At 32.9% G+C, this 20,528-nt stretch overlaps 2 pseudogenes across 1 annotated transcript; one reads left to right on the top strand and one right to left on the bottom strand.

Annotated features, from left to right (window-relative positions):
• Positions 1–1,301: 1,301 nt before the first annotated feature.
• On the bottom strand, positions 1,302–6,724 carry LOC148601657 (uncharacterized; annotated as a pseudogene).
• A 4,188-nt stretch (positions 6,725–10,912) lies between these two features.
• On the top strand, positions 10,913–19,587 carry LOC148601656 (collagen alpha-5(VI) chain-like; annotated as a pseudogene). Its single transcript, XR_015916981.1, has 8 exons — positions 10,913–11,051; positions 12,625–12,850; positions 13,193–13,501; positions 14,919–15,017; positions 16,405–16,564; positions 17,104–17,386; positions 17,731–18,000; positions 18,423–19,587. The product of XR_015916981.1 is annotated as a collagen alpha-5(VI) chain-like (transcript).
• The last annotated feature ends 941 nt before the right edge of the window (positions 19,588–20,528 follow it).

The raw sequence follows: 20,528 nt of genomic DNA, 5'->3' as shown, positions 1-20,528 counted from the left end.
ACAGTAATTTACACACACACACAAGCCATGTCCAATAAGTCGCGTACAGCTCATATCAACCACAGTTGTGGTCTCAAATCCTTTTAAGGATGTCATGTTAGAATTAGTGCATTACTTACATGTTTCAAACTAGTTTTCTCTTTAAACAAACATTAGTTAAGAGGAGTAAATTCAACAATCAAATAGTTCAATGTTCGAATAAAGTGTATCTCAAAATTAGGAGTCCGAACCTAATAACAAATCAGACATACAGATACGCAATGATGTGTGTTATTTTTTGTCTTCATAACACCTCCGATGTTGTCTTTTTGAAAAGTTTAATATTGAAGTGACATTGTGTCAAAAATCAACCTCTCACGATAGGAATCAAATTTATATATATGCAATTGGAACTTTGCAAGAGTTATTGTTTTCGATTTTGTTTCATTTGGTTGACTTCAGTGGGAGTTGAATGTATGATTTTATAATGTTATAAAAGGTGCTGATCTGATCGCAGAAACAATTATCGTTATGTGAAAGTATAGTATAGGTAGACTGATAAAACATCGTTTGTTTGGATTTTTGTTCCCATGAATCACTTAACCATTGGCTGTGCCTGGATTTTATGTGGACTTGTACTTAAACACAGTATTAAGTAAACAGGATAAACAGAAACGATAACTACAACCAAATAACAGACTTACTATCGTGCAGATCTAATACAAAACGTCCAAAATAAAAAAAAAAACTGCAAGAAGGAGGAAAAACATTTGTCACAACGAAACATATCAAACTAATCAGCCCTTAGACTTCAAATTAGAGTTATGAACTTAAATACATCGAGAACGTTTCAGGTTTCACCTATATCATAGTACCTTTTAAGATATTCCGGTGCCGTGGGGTTATTATTTCCTTCCTCTTGTAAATGACGTCTTGTCGAAGACTCTGACTACTTTCATTACTTGAGTAATAAAGATTCTTCAATTTTAGTTTCTGTGTTTCTTCGTGTAAACGGTCTCCCCAAGCTTTCTAATAGCCTTGTATTCAGAAAAAAAACACACAAATAGACAAATTTAAGCATACAATTATGTCCTTATTTTATACCTACTTTGATTTAAATCTGCCGAATAGTGAGAGAAACAAATTGACTTTGAATGAAATTAGATCCCCTTTTTAACTTTTTAACGTATTTGTTGAAGAGCTCAAATGATGTAGGGAATGGCAATTCCGATTTATTTGGAAAATAAATATCACACCATTGATAGTACTGCAAAGCAATTCAACCTATTAATTGGCTATATGACTGTAGATACATAACGAATTTAGTTCACCTCTGAAAATATGGTCCAAATTTCTTCAAACATTTGGTTATCTACTTTAGCGTCCGTTAAATGCGCAAAATAGTTGCGATAATATCTGATTCTGCTCAAATCTGCTGCAATGGATATCTCTAAGATTTCAGGAAGTTGATTTGATATACGCAGGTCACATATGCATCTCAGAAGACAAATCATCAACTCAAAATCAAACCTTCCAGAGTCGGGTTTCCCTGCGAAAGACAGAATATTTGAATTTCACCTTCTGCTTTTCGAGATCTTCAGCTCTCAGTCAAATAAACAAAGTTACTTTATTGTTGAATATTTCGATCTGTCTTAACACCGCAAAGTCCAGTCATGGATCACTAAGACTACAAAAGTTGCATTTAGTCCTACAAGATGATAAATGTTTGGTTCGAGAAAATTTTAGTGTATATATAAATAAGTTCCTCTCTGAATAGAACAAGTGATAGAACATAATAACCATTGTTGAACTTTGCATTTTGGTGTAGGTTTCTGTAGAAGAAAAGTACGAAACATTGGAAAGTTTTCATTAATATTTAGCATTCCATAAGATTGGTAGGCAATTTTTGTGTTAAATGTATTAGAGGAACTAAAATCACAAAAACTCAAGTCGTTTAGAAATCATACCAACCGGATGGCATAATCAATTAAGGTTGACGCAGTTGTTTATTGAAGCGTACGTCTGTGTTTACCCACAGTGCTTTGACCACCTACGGCAGAATTTTATTACATGTACTTGTACATTTTATCATTTCGATTCTACATGTTGTTATTTCAGCTGTATACAACAAGCCAATACTACGAAAGTCAATCATCTACGCAATTTTAGGCGTTTAATAAAGTATGGCATGATGTGCTTTCACATTGGTAAACAATACAAGATTCATCTTATCTACATTGCATATTTAACAGCAACATCTCATATTTCATACAGGGGTTTAACAAAAGGTGTTCCGTATTAAACAGGGTGTTGGTCAGGGTCTAATTCTTTTCTTTCAGCCTTGCTGTTTATCAATTTACATCGTAAATCGGTTTTGTCAGCAAAGCCTATAGATTTTCAAAACCTGCAATTATATCATTCACCGTTAGAGAAAACCATTGGCATACCTAATTAAGATTTAAATGCAAATATTTAGGCCTCTTTTGAAACATTATAATTGACATTTGCGCCGATTTTATAAGCACAGTTTTTTATTGTCTCATCACTTAACTTATACTTTATTATTATTTGTTCCTTTTAGCTCAACTGGTCCCGAAATACAGGAGAATGTATTAAGACTCAGTAACATCCGCGCATTTAAAATATCGAATCTTCAAAGTCGCTAAGCGTCAAATATTCTCTGTCACTGATTTTTTGTTTACTTTCAACATCCGAAATGGCACGAATACTATTTGCTCTTAAATTGGATAACTTCCGCTAAAATATTGGTTCCCTTGAAATGATCGCGTTCAATTACCCGGAACCAGATTGAAAAACTGACAATAGTTATATTTAGATATATATATAATATAACTTCAATGCTAACTGATCATTTCATCTTTTGATGTAAACTTCCCGTTCTCATACAATCAAACTAAACACACATTGACATGTGTATGCTTTTTAAAAAAAAGGTACACTGTACGTTGTAGCGGTCTTTTGGACGCTCATGATATTGACCAGGGAACCAGATTAGAACCAGATTAAACAACTGGCGATAAATATTGATATGTCATAAATCCACAGGAATTGTGGTGACTGAGTATTTCTGGTGATGGAATTTTTATGGTGTTTGTTCTGAGCTAGCTTTTAGTAACTTCGACTTTATAAGGCCCATGGACTTAATATAGCAGGGACTGGTCACTCCTAACAAAGTCTTTATAATGTACAAAATATAACCGTGAGTCCCCAATATTTATACTAGAAATACGTAAAGCCTAAAAAGTTTATGTTTGACATATGCATACCAGCGGAAACGAAAAATTATTCAGTATTTTAGTAACATAAGGCAAAAAAATAAGGCACACACAAAAAAAAACAAAAAACAACGAACTGACTATATGGCAAAGATATGATGAAAATATACACTCCCTATTTAGACCTTATAAAACAAGTTTAACCTTACCCATGCCAATAGGCACCAACTTAAAAGCAAAACAAAAGCATAAATAACTTGTTTATAGTGGTTAACCGATTGTTTTAACAATGGTAAAATTGATTAAGCACTATAAAAGTATGGATACGTTTTGTCCAAATACCAAAAATAAAAGAAAAATAAAAGAAAATAACACAATTTGTGTTCCTAAATATGCTCCATTCACGATCAAACGTCAATACTTAATTAACGCTCTGAAGAGAAAAATGATAATATATATATGTGTATATTAGGCATACCTGCTACACCAGGCGTTACGCCCTGTAAATACTTAAATTATAATACTCATGACACAGAAAATCTGCAACACATGGTTTCCTATGTTTTAATTCATATTCTTTCTGAAGATAAGTGTTTCATGATTTTTAAATACACTGTACTTTCATGTTATACCGTAACACGGATAATTTTCGCAGGGTGCTCATTTTGGAGTATTTTAGCGGTCTTTCTAAAAGCGCCAAAAAAAGTTCCGAAACAAAAATTACTTTGGGCTTAAGCAGTAAGCATAGCAATTAGTATCCGCCAAAAAAAATTCTTTACTTATAATTATACTTACAGTATAAACTTACAAAAAAAAACTGCATACAAAGAGTAGACAGAAAAGTTGATAAGTAAATGCTTATTTGTTTCAGTACCATCATATAACAAAACCGTTTGAAAATTGATTGCATTTAAACAAAGCAAAAAATGAAAACTGTAATATCTATTGTAGATATTGAAACAAAATAGGGTAATGGGTGTTGACGGGCCTGAATTAAACCTCAACTAAAAGTTGACGCTCCAGCTATATTTCAGTAAATAAGCAGAAGTACTTATAGACATAACAGACTTTAAAGCTGTAAATGCCTACCAAAGTCATCTCGAAGGAATTCATAATATATACTCTCCAACGATCTTCTTTAAATTTGAAAAAAAAAATAATCAGAAATTTCAGGGGATGAGGGGTATGTTATTATCATTTTCACAATATGTAAAAAAAAACACTACAAGCCATATACTCATTAAACGCTTGAAAACTTGACTTTTTATTGTATCTCACACATTTTAGTTCCTGTAAATTCACTTAATTGGAAGCTCAGTTTTACAACAATTTACAAAGGTAGGGGGACTAACCTGTTTTAAATTAAAGTCTGCCGCTGAATATTTTTGGCAAAGAGATTGAAATAGCTTCAAATACACAAAAAGCGCATTCTATATTTGTTTAAAAAAAGAGCTTCCCATGTGTTTGGTGAGGATAATAGTAGACGAATGGCGTGGAAAGAAGATATTTGTATTTTTTTTCATAATTAAATCGGTATCTGTAATCTATATTAAGAGTTTTAGAAATAGAAAAAGAAATATCGAAATATCGAAATCGAAATCGAAAATTTGGTTAAATAAACCATGCACAAATTGACTGTGTATATGCTTGAGGAAAATGCAGAACAAGTAAGAAATAGTTTTTCATTTTGTAGTTGTACAATGGTTTCACTCTGTCGTTAATGTCGTTGTCGTTAGTGTCCTTGTCGTCTGTTATTTTTGTGTTAATTCACGATACTTTGAGCAAAGCAAATTCGATCTTGATACGTGACAGAGGGCCTTGTAGTATTTGGGAATTTTTGCCCCATCCTTTAAAAAGGGGGTAAAATAGATAAAAGTGCTGTAGTTAAAATTGACAGAAAAAGTTGATTGGTAAGCTGATTCTAATGATTTGTTGTAATGTGTTTCTTTTGCAACTCTGTTTTAAGAGTTCGTTAGATAAGTAACTATCTTTAATCGTTTTGCTATCAAAGGAGTACAAAATATGAAAACAATGGACCAGTAAGTCCTTATCTTAAAGTAAGACACAATCTAAATTGATGCCCATAATTTGCCCCAAGTGAACAAATTTCCTGGAAGATCATTATTTCCATTTTTTTTTAAATTGATCTTAAGAAATATATATATATGAACACTGTGCAAGTGAAAAAAATATTCTCTATATTTTGTCCCAACATATAGCCCCAAAAATTGTCTATAATCACTTTCCCGGAATCATTAATAGGTAGTATAATCATAGAGGCTTTTATGAATACGTTTCTTATTCTATAATTTACATGGTAATTTTCATTAATTTGTCATTTATTTCTACTCATTGAACAAATAAATGTTTTATATGAACATTTAATGACAAACTAATTTATTTTCTTGGTCTTTGGATTAATGGCAAAAAAATAATATACACAATGCTTTGATATTACAATTTTCGATACGGCACGCATAAAAAGTAGTGGCATTATAAACAACACATTAGATGTGACATTGAATGGACGTATTTCTCCTATATTTGCCGTCCTCATATTGGAATAATCCTAATTTGAATTACCACAACTACTTAAATACCAGTGGATCTTTTAGAAACATTGGTAAAGCTTGTTAACTTTATAGAAAAAAAAAAAACATGTAAATATCAAACACTTCCATCGAAATGAAATACTAGTATCAGTCAAAACGTTTTTCATTAGTTTCTTTCTAAATAAGAACGACAACGACGCAATAATAATTAAATGACCTTCAACCCCGAACATTTGGTGGCATGAACTGACACACCATTCAATTCAAGCTTGATACAGCCCTGAATTTTGATTGCGGTTATTCATTTGACACAGAAAAAGAATTTGACCAGAATCCTAATAGGCACCCCCTAAAAAAAATAAACCACAGCCTTCCGTTGGATTAATGAAATCTTTGGCACAATTAAAGAGATATATTCGTTTCTACTCGTTAATTTCTGAACATCAGGACAACTCTTGTTTCTTATACATTTTGATCCCTCATATATTACATGTATCAGTTCAAGTCACGACACCAAAAATCAAATTCAGTGATTGTTTTGTGGCATGGCATATTGTACTACAAGTGGCTACACACGATGACGACGACAACATGATACTATCACGCAATTTATTTGCGGTCGTACAAAAAATATACAGTTTGCCAGTTACAAAATAAATTGTCCTTTACAGGAAATCCAAAAGGGAATATAATAAGAAGAGTTTAGATCTGGCGAAAGTAGAAAGCTTCTAATATGAATATTCAAACCTGTTCTAGGAAACAGAAGGTCCCAATGCGATCAGGTAATCAGGTGATTATGTTTAAGATCTTTCAATTCACAGTATTAACGTCTTAATATTTTGCAAGTCTGGAAGGTGCAAACTCAGTATTAAAGTAAGTGTGGACAGCCTGTGGGAAAATATTCTCAAGTAGAAGTCTGATCTAGACGTAGTTTCCTTCCTCTCCAGTTGATGCCATGTTAACAAGTTATTGATGACATTCCACCGTATGTGTTTTTACTGAAAAAAACACCCAATGTATTATAACTGAAAATCAACCCGAAACAGTGAACTTTAACTTGGTAATTACATTAAATTTTATTTTTACATTTTAAAATCCCCCTTCTGCGAATTTTGGAATATTAATTGTTATATTAAACTGATAGTTTTTCTTGTAAAATCTTTTAGGATACCACAGATTTATGGTTTTCCACAATCTCTTCTTTGGAGAGTGTGGTAGCAGTATAGGTCTTATCACTGATATTATTTTCTACGTCTACCTAAATAAACAATGGATGTAAAACGTTTAGCAGAAAAACAATATTGTTTTGGACTTTGTCTGCTGGTACGACAACATATTTGTCATGTATAGTAGACAATGTTTTTGCTACATCGGGGTCTTTCAAAACTGATGTAGCCTTGGCACTCATTGACCGACTTAAAACTTTCATTCGTTTCAAAATTAAAGATCTCACGACCTTTAACCACTCTGACAGAGAATCATTGTCTTCTTTTTATCGTTTTATTCATTTTCTTGCAAAGTAACGGTCGTCATGCTTTTGACGGATCAAAAATCCCATATCAGTTTAATTCAAATTACCTTAGCCGCCCAGGAGTGTCAGAGCAAAAGGGTTTTAAAAAATAGACATAGACGATCGGGGACTAAGGGAAATTAATATCTGATGTAATAAATCCTAAGACAAAACCTACAATATATTTCCAGTAATTTCATCACTGACCAAAAGGAAAAACAATTCTTCCAATTCTGTGTATAAACCCGCTATGTAGTATTACTGTTGATAAGTTGGATATCATGCAGCATTTAACATAATTGAACATTTGAATAGGTTTGCTCACAGGTGTGTCCATCTGCCCAACGAAAACTGATTTGTTCAACGTGTCAAAGTTTTCCTTTTTCGTCGTTTCCCAATTTTTAGTGGGATTCGAGTTGCTCATTTACTTTTGTTACTTTGTATGTATTATTTTCGTTACTTTGTGTTCTTTGTTGTGTGAGTCTGTTTTTCATGTTTGGTCTGGATTTTATTGTTTTGATTTCCGCTAGAATCTTGGTTCCCAGCATTACTCTTTTTCTTGCAACATAAAAAAAACAACTAAAACTCCTATTACATTTCTATAGGACATTTGTTCGCATTTATCTACTTTGAAAGAATTTTCCCGCCATTTATCTCCTTTTGAAAAGGGATTTTTTACAGTTTTTATTTGTGTTATTTTACCATACAAAAATTTATTAAAATGTTCTTTTAAGAAATTGTTTTATCATCATTTAAATACTAGAAGTTAACTGAAAATAAAAATGTCCCTATGATTTGCAAGATAAAAGAAAAAGTAATCTAGTGAACCAAGTCATTACGAAAATCAAACGAATTTCATCCAGTGACAGAAAAATAAAACGAAGAACATAAAATAACAAAAATAATACATACAAAGTAACAACAGTAAATGAGTTACACGGACTCCACTAAAAACTGGGTGCATGGGTCGGATGCACTGGTAGGGTGAGCGTCCTCTGCTTTTCTAGAAAAGCCGCTTATGTAAGGTCAAATCCAGGGTAGGCGAAAGAGGAAAGGAAAACTATGACCCGTTGAATAAATCAGTTTTCATGGTACAAATTGGTACACCATAACGATCAACGAGTTCATGATGACGACTATAAAACTTCTGTAGTGATGTTCAAAACATAACCCTGTTTCAGAAACCTAATTGTAAGAAGTCTAGCGCGACGCCAAAAGGCGTAGTTATTGCAAGCTCTGGCATAACGTATGAGTTGTGATATGAACACTCCATATGCAGGTGCTGAAGGGATGATGCCACAGATGAAAAAAAATTGACGATATTGAACGAAAAGTCATAGCGTTAGTCGTATATTTTGGTCAATAGTTTTCCTTTACCAACGACCTTTAAGGGTAGTTCAAGATATGAGGTTGACTTGTCTGTAGTATCCTTAATTTCAAGTTCTTTTTGGTATATGAAATGTATCAAATGCCCAAACCAGGATTGTTTAACGATAATACGTCATCTATGTTGCAGAAACTGAGATTAAAGAATCAAACTAAAGGATATTTGTTCGTTTGGATCCGATCAGCTATAAATCAGCCTCATAAGATTGAACGAATTGGTCAGCAAGTAAAGGAGCGCAAATTGTTCCTTTTGAAATGCCGACCGTTTGTTGAAAAATGAGTCCACCACACTGGATAAATAAGTCGAAAACATCCTTTTCGGTATATTTAGAAGATGATTTGAAATCGTTTTTTTTTTTTACAAAGTATGAGGAATTTCTACCAAGAACTACATATTTGTATTTAGGTGTATCGTCATTTTTTTTAGTGGCAACGATGTATTTTTTTTAGTCGGGATTTCAACTGATTGTGGAAAATAGAAGTATACAGTGTTGAAAAATCATAGGTCTGAATGCTATTATATTCTGATAATAGATTTGAATTGAGGGTTTCCAGAAGACCTTTTGAATTTTTCAGGATCCACATTGAATTGACACAACTACGGTAGTAGCAAGTATCATAGTTTGACTAGCGACCTCTTTGACAGATGCGAATTTAGAATTCAAAAGAGGTTCGGTAGTACACTTTGCAGATGCAGCCATGTAGCTTGTGTGTAGGGATTATTGTTGATTTAAGGAATCCAGTACATAGACGGTAGATCACAATCATCGTCTTTGGTAGAGAAAGCAAAAGATGATAGCACATATTTTTAGTTTTCGACTATCTCTTCTTCGGAGACTGGTAGCAATATAGGTATTATTACTGCTATGATAAGAATTATTGCATGTAATGCGTTTTGCAGACACAAACTACGTTGTTTTTGGCTTTGTCTGCTAGAACGACAACACGTTTGTCATGTATAGTAGACAATGTTTTTGCTTCGTCGGGGTCTTTGAAAACGGATGTAGCATTGACACTCATTGATATACTTAAAACTTTCATACGTTTCAAATTAAAGACCTCACAGCCATTACTCGTTCTGAAAGAGAAACAATGTCTTCTTGTTCTCGTTTTATCCATTTTCGTACGTAGTCCATGGCATCAATAAGAATTTTAAAGATTAATGGAGCGCAGTTCAAGGTACTTGGAACCTTTAGAAAGGACCTTAAAGAGAGTTTCGATTTCGATGATGTTTAAATCTCCGTAATTTCGTGACCTTTTTGTAATGGAGGATGTTAGCCAAATTAATTGCATCTATACCTTTGTTGACAAACGGTAGTGAAACAAATGTTGGTTTTTCTTCATCTTGACCTTTTACACATACTGGTTTAAAGAGTCTGTGGAAATCAATATCCACAATTATGGCCACATGTCTGTATAATAATAAACTAGTTACAGAAACTTGAGTGTCAAAACTTGTAATGGGAGTGTAAAAGAATGAGAGGTGTAGAGTTTCGCTCGAAAGCGATAACGTCCAAGAAGTTTTTGTGTCAAAGGAAGAAGATTATCTATGGAGATATCATGCATCTTAAGTGATATACAGTGGCGATGGCCTTTACCTTATCTGTCTTGGATTTTTCAAATACATTTATCCCATTTATGCTATTGTTACATAGGCTTGAAATGCTTCCTATACCTGTATACTTTTGATGTTGTCATTGCACCTATAAAATATTTCATTACTTAGTATGCATATCTAGTATTCCTTGCTTTCCCTACGATAGCTTTTAGTTAGGAAAGGATGCTCCGTGAAATTAATACTATCTATCTTTAGCAGCAGTCTATGTCAAAATCGGACGGTAGATTTTTCATGCATGTGAAATACCCACCGAACTCACTTTAATTTCTTGTTTAGAATCAATTACTGATTGCATTGTCAGTTTTAGTTTTTCATTTGGTTTTTGCGCTTTTAAGAGAAAAAAATACATAGAATGTACACGAAGTTGGCACTTTGTGAGACTTATCTTTATTTTGTCTGAATTGGTTAATTTTAGTGGTAGATGTATGATTATCTAAAAAAGATCTGAAAATCCGAGTATACATAGCCTTTCATCTGCAAAATAGGACGTGATATTGACAAGGTAGGCATACGTAGGTACAAGTAATCAGTGAACTACACCGTGGTTGAGTGTTATTGCACACATGCAATATTTAAAAGAAACTAAATAGATCTATAAATAAATCAATAAATTTAAATTTGATCTACGTTTATATATCATGGTATGAACAATGTATGCATGTGCAATTGTAAGGAGGAAGTTAAGTTTTAACATTTAAAATACAATAGGCAATCGGTCTAGGTGTAATTGAAGGCGAGGAAAATCCACTATAAGGCATATGAGACATTATGTAAGTACAATCAGATCATTAATGAAAAAAAATGCATATGCTTGCTTACGTCAATTCAACAGATGTCTTTATATTTTTCTGCGCAGATTGTACATATGAATCCAGTTTTTTGTATGTGATGCATTATGTTTAACAAAATATATCGTAGAACACGATAGATTGTAACTAGTTCTGGTCATATCGATACCAACAATCACTAAACATTTTCATAAAAAACGAGCGTAAGGACTTACTTTGACTGTCTACAGCTATCTTCACTGCCGTAGCCCGGCACGAATCGGGGAATTAAGTTTTCCCCGGTCTTGGTCCACGCACGGCTCGGTCAGCCACCTGCTATTATACATCAACAAATATCTGGCATGACAAAGTACAACACAGGGCATAAAATTGGTTTCTAGATGTTTGAAAAATGAAATTGGTACCCTTATGCACATCGACAAAACTTGCACCATTAAATCTCAAAAGTACAAGAATAGCCCTATCATTTGCTTATTCAACAGATCATCTTTTGCACCAAGATTTCCTTTCCAATGGCACTTTATATAAGATGCTGCAATCACAAATTAAGACTATTTATAAGGCCCAATTGTATCCTTTGTTTTTATCCGCACAGTATTCTCCTTTTATTTGTTGAAATAGTGGGTATGTTAATTTTGTTATCTGCTCACATTTAAATCAGTTTGGAAACAAAATACGCACCTAAATACTTATGTATAAAAGTCTGGACTTCGGGAAATCTACATATGGTGTAAGTGTACACAATGTAATAAATGTGATCACATGTACTAAATTGCTCTAACATGTACTAACTTCACTACAGAAGTTTTATGGTCGTCATCATGAACTCGTGGATCGTTATGGTGTATCCATCTGCATCATGAAGACTGATTTATTCAACGGGTCATAGTTTTCCTTTCCTCGTTTGTCTACCCCAGACTTTACTTTTTATGAGCAACTCGGCGGGTGTTTCTAGAAAAGCAGAGGACGCTTACCCTACCGGTGCACCTGGTCCATGCTCCCAGTTTTTAGTGGAATCCGCGTTGCTCATCTGCTTTTGTTACTTTGTATGTATGATTTTAGTTCTTTGTTGTGTATGTCTGTTTTCCATGTCTGGTCTTTGTCCCGGGATTGCATTCTTTTAATTACCGCTATAACCTTGGTTCCCTTGATTACTCTTTTGCACCTGTCAGCAACTTGCAAATTTAGTCTTGAGAACGGGGCTATAGTTTATCTTTTTTTTCGTCTATCCCGGACGTGAAATTTTAAGAGCAACTCGGTAGGTACTTCTGGAGCAGCAGAGGACGCCTACTTTTCTGGATTATTTTTATGTTTCTTTATGTGTGTGTTTTGTAGGTAAACGTCATTAAATAATTCACGTTTCAAAAAAGAAATTAAAACATTTTTTTCTTTAATTTATCGATTATATATTGGTTTATCTGTGATAAATACTTTTACTTAACACCATCATTTCAAACTCAGTTGGTTTTGCTTTGTGGAAAGGGGGTGATAAGAAGCATTATATGTTCTTTTTGAGAAACCATACATAAGATTTTCTCATTATATAATGTTTCAGAGTTCCTTAAACACAAAGCATGCGCAGATACATCTATTTTGTCATCCTAAATTTTGTTCATCAATGTATACATGAGGCAGTTGCTGTTGCAGATTTGTCTGATTTCTTTCCTTATGGTGACATTAATCTAGATACACCTCTCTTTCGAAACGATGACCAATCCTCTACTCCACAGAACATATCTGTAGAGTTTACATTCTTCACAGAAAGGCATTCGCAGCTATATGTAAGTAACTATTCGAATTTACGTGAAAGTCAAAACATGATTTTTTTTGTTAAGTCAAAGCATGATTTATTATTATTTTTTTTGTTGGAATAGTCTTTGTATTCACTAAACAAAGAACATGATTTTTTTTTATCTTTACGTCTACAATTGACCTATTTATCGCTTGTATGCATATCGCATGTAATTACACGAACCAGTTTTACATGTAAACGAGTAAGAAAATATGCAACTACTACAAATTAAAAATTGTATGTTTGAAATTCATTGAAATTGGAGTACATATATATGCATGCACATTTCTAATATGTTTTATAGTTTTTTTGTTTTTGTTTTTGTTTTTAGGTTAACACAAACGGTCTGGTTTCTTTTAAACAAGGTATAAGCGTGTATAATTCGGAACCATTCCCACAAATCGGCACGCGCACTGTGCTGTCACCATTTTGGACGGATATTGACACAAGGTATTGTGGTCCTGATTGTAATATCTGGTATAGAGAATCTATGCAACACACAGATTTACAGAAAGCAACATTTGAAATAAGAAAATACTTTCCCGTGATGAAACATTTTGAAGCTACATGGACTTACATTGTTACATGGTACGACGTTGCACGGTATGGAACCTCTGGCAATGAGACTGAGTTCAGGAAGGTTTGATTTGTATATCAGTATAGAATAACCATTTATATATGTAACCCAGGTATGTAAATGTGTTCGCTGTTTAGTCAGAGAAATACAAATAGGATATTTTTTTACAAAAAAAAAAAAAAAAAAAAATTCTCTTTACATTGATATTTTCGACTTGATCTTATTCTTTATTTTGGCGGGCTGCATATTTGTCATTTAAAATAAATTGTAATAATTGACAAGACAAAAACAAATACCTTTAGATGTAAACAAATATTAATAACATATTTTTCTCTCGATTTTCCTCTATATATAATCTTTAAAGTTTGTTGAATACTTAGCATATAAATATGTGTTCAAAACAATTTCACCAAATACAGATTGTGTCGTATGATGACAGTTGAATTTTCATATATATTTCACCACAAGAGAATTTAATTGATTGAACAAATTATGTTTTGTACAACACTCACTTACCATGTATATTAATGTAAGAGCTTATAAACAAGTCGCAGAAAGGCACCTTATACACTTATTCAACCAGTCAAACGGTCGTCACTCTACTTCATTTGTTGTGTTTTGTATGTATGGCAGAAAAGCATTGATACCACTTTGACGTTTTTGATACACGCATGACAAGATCTAGTAGACAGCGTCATTTCTGAGTGTCTATAATTACAAAAGTAAATGCCATAAAACAAGGGATTGCGCACTGCAATAGTTTAATATAACAATCTTTAAAGGCATATAAATTTATATTACATATGTAACACATATTTAATTAAAATAACATCGGTTCTACATATGTAATAAAAACATTGTTTTTTGTGTGTTATTTGCTCCCAGTGCAATAACAATTCAGGCAGACAGATAACATGGCATCAGCCCCTTCGTGAGGTTTACTGGCGTCACTTCCGCACAACTGTTCAATCCGTTATTCTGTTTATTTGCGACGTCATAGTTGATTTGAATTCACGTTGGCGGTTAAAATTGTCGATTTTAATTGGAGTGTTACGATAGCAGCACTCGACTCAAAATATCAGACAGCCAGACCAACGGAAAAGCATTCAATTATTGATAAACATTCATCTCCTGACCAAGAAATATTATGTGCAACAGAAACACAAAAGAATCTACAAAATAGACCGCATAATCTATAGATATTTGCTAGTTTTTTCTTAAAACGAAAAATTTGTAAATAGTTCATTAGTGTCATAACAAGTTTTTGATAAACAAATAAATACAATACTTTTTTTTAATATTGCCCTTGTTTAGCCCTCTATTTATATTGTCCCTAGGACTTAAGAACTCGGTCTGAAAACAATGGGAATATCGAAAATGCTATGTATATATTAATCTATGAATATCATGGATAAGGAAAATTAACTAGATTAGATTAACAAATAGATATAATGTTAGGACAGAAATGTTTGAATTTCAGAGAAACACTTTTCAAGCCGTGTTGATAACAGACAGCGAAAGCACTTTTGTTATTTACTACTACAACAAAATCGAGTGGACCGGTACAATACCAGCACAGGTACACGACTTTATTTGAGATAGTATCACCCATTGTCGTGACTACAACGAAAGTAGTGTTCAGAGTGAAATCGAAATTGTCTACTCCACATTGTCCAATCATACTGGTCCTTTGGAATATGGAATGAACCCTAGTTATACGATGATAAATCATAGGGCATATAAAAGATTGAAGCCGTGAATTTGTCTTGGGCTTTATACGGAAATAAATACTTCGAGTGAAATAGTAATTAAGGGAAAAAAGATTCGGGTGGTAATCAGAGAGAATGCGATCTATAAATTCCCAAACAATGGACTGTTTAAAGACAATACGTCATATTCATAGCGGAAAATGAGATAAAAAATAAATGATATTACTACTCTTTGATAGTGTCAATGTTGCACTATATTTGCAGCCTCAAGAGTTTAGAAATGAGTCGGCGAGTAGTGGAGCACAATTTGTTCCCGTTTGAATGAGGGCCGTCTTTTTTTTAAAGAATGATTTTCTTATATATCTCCTCTCATTCTATTGAATATTGAGAGGTTGGGAATGGGCATCTGCGTAAAGGGATATTGAGTTGAGCAATTTGTTTTAAAATTTAATTGTGTTTTTAAAAATATAATCAAGTTATTAAATTTAGAGTAGGTCCACTTTGGGATACACATTGTTATGGGGAACGGAGATTAACCGTGGGGATTGCTTTAATCGGAAAGAGAAATTGAGTTATTTCGGAAAGGTTAATGTTGTGAATTAGAAGTGCTCTCCCTGCTAGGACTGTAAATAGACAACGTATCGACAGAATGCAATAGAATCATGTAAACCAGCGGACTAATACTGAAATTGAATGAAAAGTTGTGTCATATATATATATATATATATATAATGGATATGAAAACTTAAAATTGTTCTTTTTTAAAAGGAAAATAGGGGTAGATTTATCAAATTTTCAATATCAAGGTACGTTTTCAATATAGCTTTGTAATAATATCTGCAAGGTTTCCTTCCAAAAAATATATCGCCTATGAGAAAATGTCGGAATGATTAAAACCTAAATTTGTTAAAAAAAAATGTATAAAAAATTGTATAAAAAACTTCCACAGTCGTTTTCATTGTTGAAACTAATGGTTGTTTATTATGCAATTTGTGAAGTTCCCAGTCATTAGTTTTGTGTAAAATGCATTAAATAATCACGCATGTTTGCCTTTGCGTGAATATAAAAAGAATTCTATTCACGATATCATTTTAACTACAAAATATTATAAGGGTGTTCTAGTTTTGTATTCTTAAAATTATATGGTTATGGTGTCTTTACTTTGGTTTATAACACAGTTTATAGTAAAACATATGGAACTTATTACATCTAATTATATAAAATTGATTTTTTTTAAATGCTGATTTGCCTCTTTAGGTTGGTTTTAACATGGGCGATAATATCCACTTCTTCTCAGTTGAAGGATCTAGAACTGAAACTATAATAAACTTGCCTCAACTAACAAATGTTAATGTTCCTGGAACATTTGCCTTCAGAGTCGACCTTAAGGATGTACACCAAGCACCGCCGTCAGGAGGTATCAGATTTTGATAATACAGATCAGTACAATTGTGAATATAAATATTTTGCAATATTCGAATCGAAGCAAAATTACCGTGAAAATGGACAAATATTGCCCCATACTATTTTTGTGTTAGTATACTAATAAGGTAAAACCACAGCGCGCCTTAAATCTTAAATAGGAAAAAAGGAACAGCGGACCAACAAAACAAACACAAACCATTGAAAATAGTAACCATACGCCAACAACCCTGTGCTCCATGAAAAAGGAACATCTCCCTAGCTCCAAATAGCATCTGATGTTAGAAATTCAATTGCTAAACGAATTTAAAATAAATTGTCGGAGAATTTCGACAGGCGGGGCTTCAACGGTAGGTACGAAACGGCGATATGTCACACCGTGCATTATACACATCACCAAATCATACAAATACAGCATATTTTTAAGATAAATTAAAACAGAGACACTAAACGAAGCCCCGTTTTTTTTTTTTTGCTCTCGAGTCAACAAATTTTGATATGATTATTAGTAATATACGCTGTTTAAATTTTTAGACTCAGGGAAATGTTATTTAAAACCTTCTGATTTAGTGCTTGTTGTGGATCTGTCTCTCAGTATTAACAAAACAACAACGAAGAAACTTATGAAAGAATTAATAGACTACATACCAATCAATGAGTATGAGTTTCAGGTAGGAATGACAACTTTCTCTGAAAAAGTCAAAAGGGAATTTTATTTCGATGACAGCAAATCCACAGAGGATATCAAAAACTTCATAGATGAATTGGACGTTGTTAGCAGTACATCGGACCTGACAAAGGCTTTAGTTTCAACAAAGTATGCTTATATTAGTGTTACATATTAACGTCATCGACTGGTTTATTTGCTTATATGTCAGTTGCAAAAACGTATAAATGTATTGGTACATGTATGCACAGAAACTCGAATTTACCATTAGTTTTAGACTTGTCATGCATGCCACATTAAATTATGCGTATATTTGTCATCAGTCCCAAACTGAATTGAATTTAATAAGCAACCCATATAAAGAACGATTTTCGTAGAAGCATTAGTACGAATGTTTAAGCATACATATGTTGTACCTCTTTCTGGCTAAAATATGTAGCTTTGTCGAAATTAAAGAATAATTTCAGACCAGTACATGTTGTGTTTTTTTGCAGACAGATGTTTATGTACAACTACAGGGGCTGTCGCTCATACGCCAAAAAAGTTTGCACTAATATTTACAGACGGTTTAATGCCGGAGGGCACACTGATTACAGACGCCAATAATTTGAAGTCAGTATCAACAGTCATAATGGTTGGCATAGGGACGTCGGTTCAACATTCATTACTAGACAAACTGGCAACTGATAAAACAGTTTTTAGTCCAAATGCGGAAAAGATTTGGACGTATTTACAACTCAACTTGGCTAGGCCGTCTTGTTTAGGTAAATTTGAAAAAAAATGTTACTTTTTGACTACTTTTAAAATGATCAGATATTTCCTCGATTGGCGTTTATAAAAAACAGAGTTCACTTACCCTAACAGGGCACCCGGTCAATACTCCTTATTGTCGAGGCCGTGTTGGTGATTTTTTTTTGTTTTCTTCGTAAATTATGTTTTTGGTTCTTTCAAGATTTTTGTTTTGAATGTGTCTATTTTCTCTGTCTAGTCTTTATTTTAGAAATAAATTCGTTTGATTAACACTCGAAAAGGTTTCCTTGATTACTCTTGGTGTATGTACATTTCTTAATATCAAAGCAATTAAATATAAGCATAGATTTATTTGATAACAAATATATTGGCTACTCTTTTAGCTTGACCACTGTTTTTTCTAATGTCTACACAACGATTCTTATTTTGATTTTAGTTTGTGCTACACAGGTAAGCGGCGATATTTTCATTATTCTTGATGACTCTTCAAGAACGACAATAGAGCAATTTATGCAAGGCAAAGACTTTGTAACAGACTTCCTTACGTCTTTGACAGAGATACCGTCTTCCTCTATTAACGTTTCCATAGATCTTATTGGACGAAATCATACCAGTGTTTTTCCAATACAAAGCATTGCAAATTTCAAGGAGAGAATGGGTGTATTGACAATGACCGACTATAGGGGAGGATTGATGGATTTAGCTCTTCTAGAACAATTTGCTCAGAACTTATTGCACCAAAGTGCCGATAAAGGAATATTTATTATTGTTTCCAGTGGATATTCGCTGAAACGATCGTTACTAACGAATCTGAAATCTAATATAAATACATCGAAACTCACACTTATGACCGTTGGTCTCGGGCGAGATACTAATTGGGACAATCTCGAATATCTCGCATCAAATGGATACTTTGTATTTGATCGTACGGATGGCTTACTGGCGGCAAAGCATTTGGCCAATGAATTGAGGACAGTTGCTTGTACATAAGTGTGAGCTGTAACCAGAAGCATTTAAAATTCGTTTGATTTTCACTCACGAACTGTAATTTGTTTATGAAGGTGTGTGTGTATTGTTTATTTTACACTGCACATTATTTCACATTTGTTGACTAACGTTCGAATATTAACCGAAATATGATCAAAATTGCCAATATAATACAATACAAAATACAGAAGTGCGCCAGTACGGGATATAGCGGTCCAATACGGCTTTTACCCGTCCAATACGTCATATTGGAATGGTGAAAATCGATATTGGCATAGCGTATTGGACTATTTAGACAATAACGGTATAATTGCGTAAGGTTTTCCATATTGACTGAGTTATTGGTCCTCAGCTAGAAATTTTGGACTTCGGCTACGGCTCATATGGCTAGTCTCAGACCAATAACTCAGCCAATATGGAAAACCATACGCAATAATACTATCTCATTAAACGCTGCATACATTTAATATTTATAATAGTTCTCATACTATATATTTATTCGGCGGTTTAGAACAGTATGATTTCGGATTGAAGTAAGTCCATGTTTTTTCAATTGTTAAAAAATTGTACCACTATAAAAATGAATGAGGCTTATTAAAGTAGTACTATAAACAGTCATTTGTATTAATATATACTCAATATGTGTATTAAAATTAATATCATTTGTACTTATATACGGTTCATTTTTATTAAAGGGTTTTATGACCAAAAGTAAACATTTTCCTCCTTTCTAGAAAATAAAGTATTTTTTTCGGTCAAGTTATAAATTTCTTAGTTTCCATAATCAATGAAACAAATATAATTTATTTTCGCCCTTTATGAAAAACAATTTTGGAGATTTTTCTGCCCAATTTTAGAATTACACAGTTTTTAAAGACCAATATTAAATATATATTGATTTACCGACTTTTACTTAAAACAAGTCGACGTTTTTTTCTAATTTTGTTTTTCTAGTTTTTTTTCTGAAATTGTTACGTTTCTTCAAATGCCAAAAAAAGCTAAAATATTTTCGACACTTGATAAAAATAATCCGGAATTTTTTATTTGTTTTTGTTTTGTTTTTGTTTTGTTTTGTTTTGTTTTGTTTTGTTTGTTTGTTTGTTTGTTTGTTTGTTTTTGTTTTTTTTGGGGGGGTTGCCAATTTTAAAATTGTTCAGTTTCCGAGACCAATAATAAAGCAATATTTGTTACGCCTTTGTAGAAACATACTGTGAAGATACTTTCATTTGTGGGTACAAATTTGCATGATGTATAACAAATTCATCAGTTCGAGGAATCCTAAATTAGTGGATTTGAAACTCTATCAAACAAACCATTGGGAACTTTCCTTTATGCTGGGATACAAATTTCGTGCTTTACCAAGCCAAAGAAAACCATGAAAATTGTAACCCCACCAACAATAATACCTTCACAGTATTTAGGTTTTTTTTGTCCAGTTTTAAAATTTGCAAATTTTCAAAGAATAATGGTAAAAATATAATTTGTTTCACCTTTTGCTACTAGTGCTAGTATTTTGATAAATTGATCATTCAACCAGGTTGACGTGCGTTAGTGG

The sequence above is a fragment of the Perna viridis genome, chromosome 12 (genome assembly GCF_037379345.1).
Source record: "Perna viridis isolate PV_CMFRI_1.1 ecotype Kerala chromosome 12, ASM3737934v1, whole genome shotgun sequence".
Lineage (NCBI taxonomy): Eukaryota > Metazoa > Mollusca > Bivalvia > Mytilida > Mytilidae > Perna > Perna viridis.
This window is presented reverse-complemented; position numbering and strand designations above follow the sequence as displayed.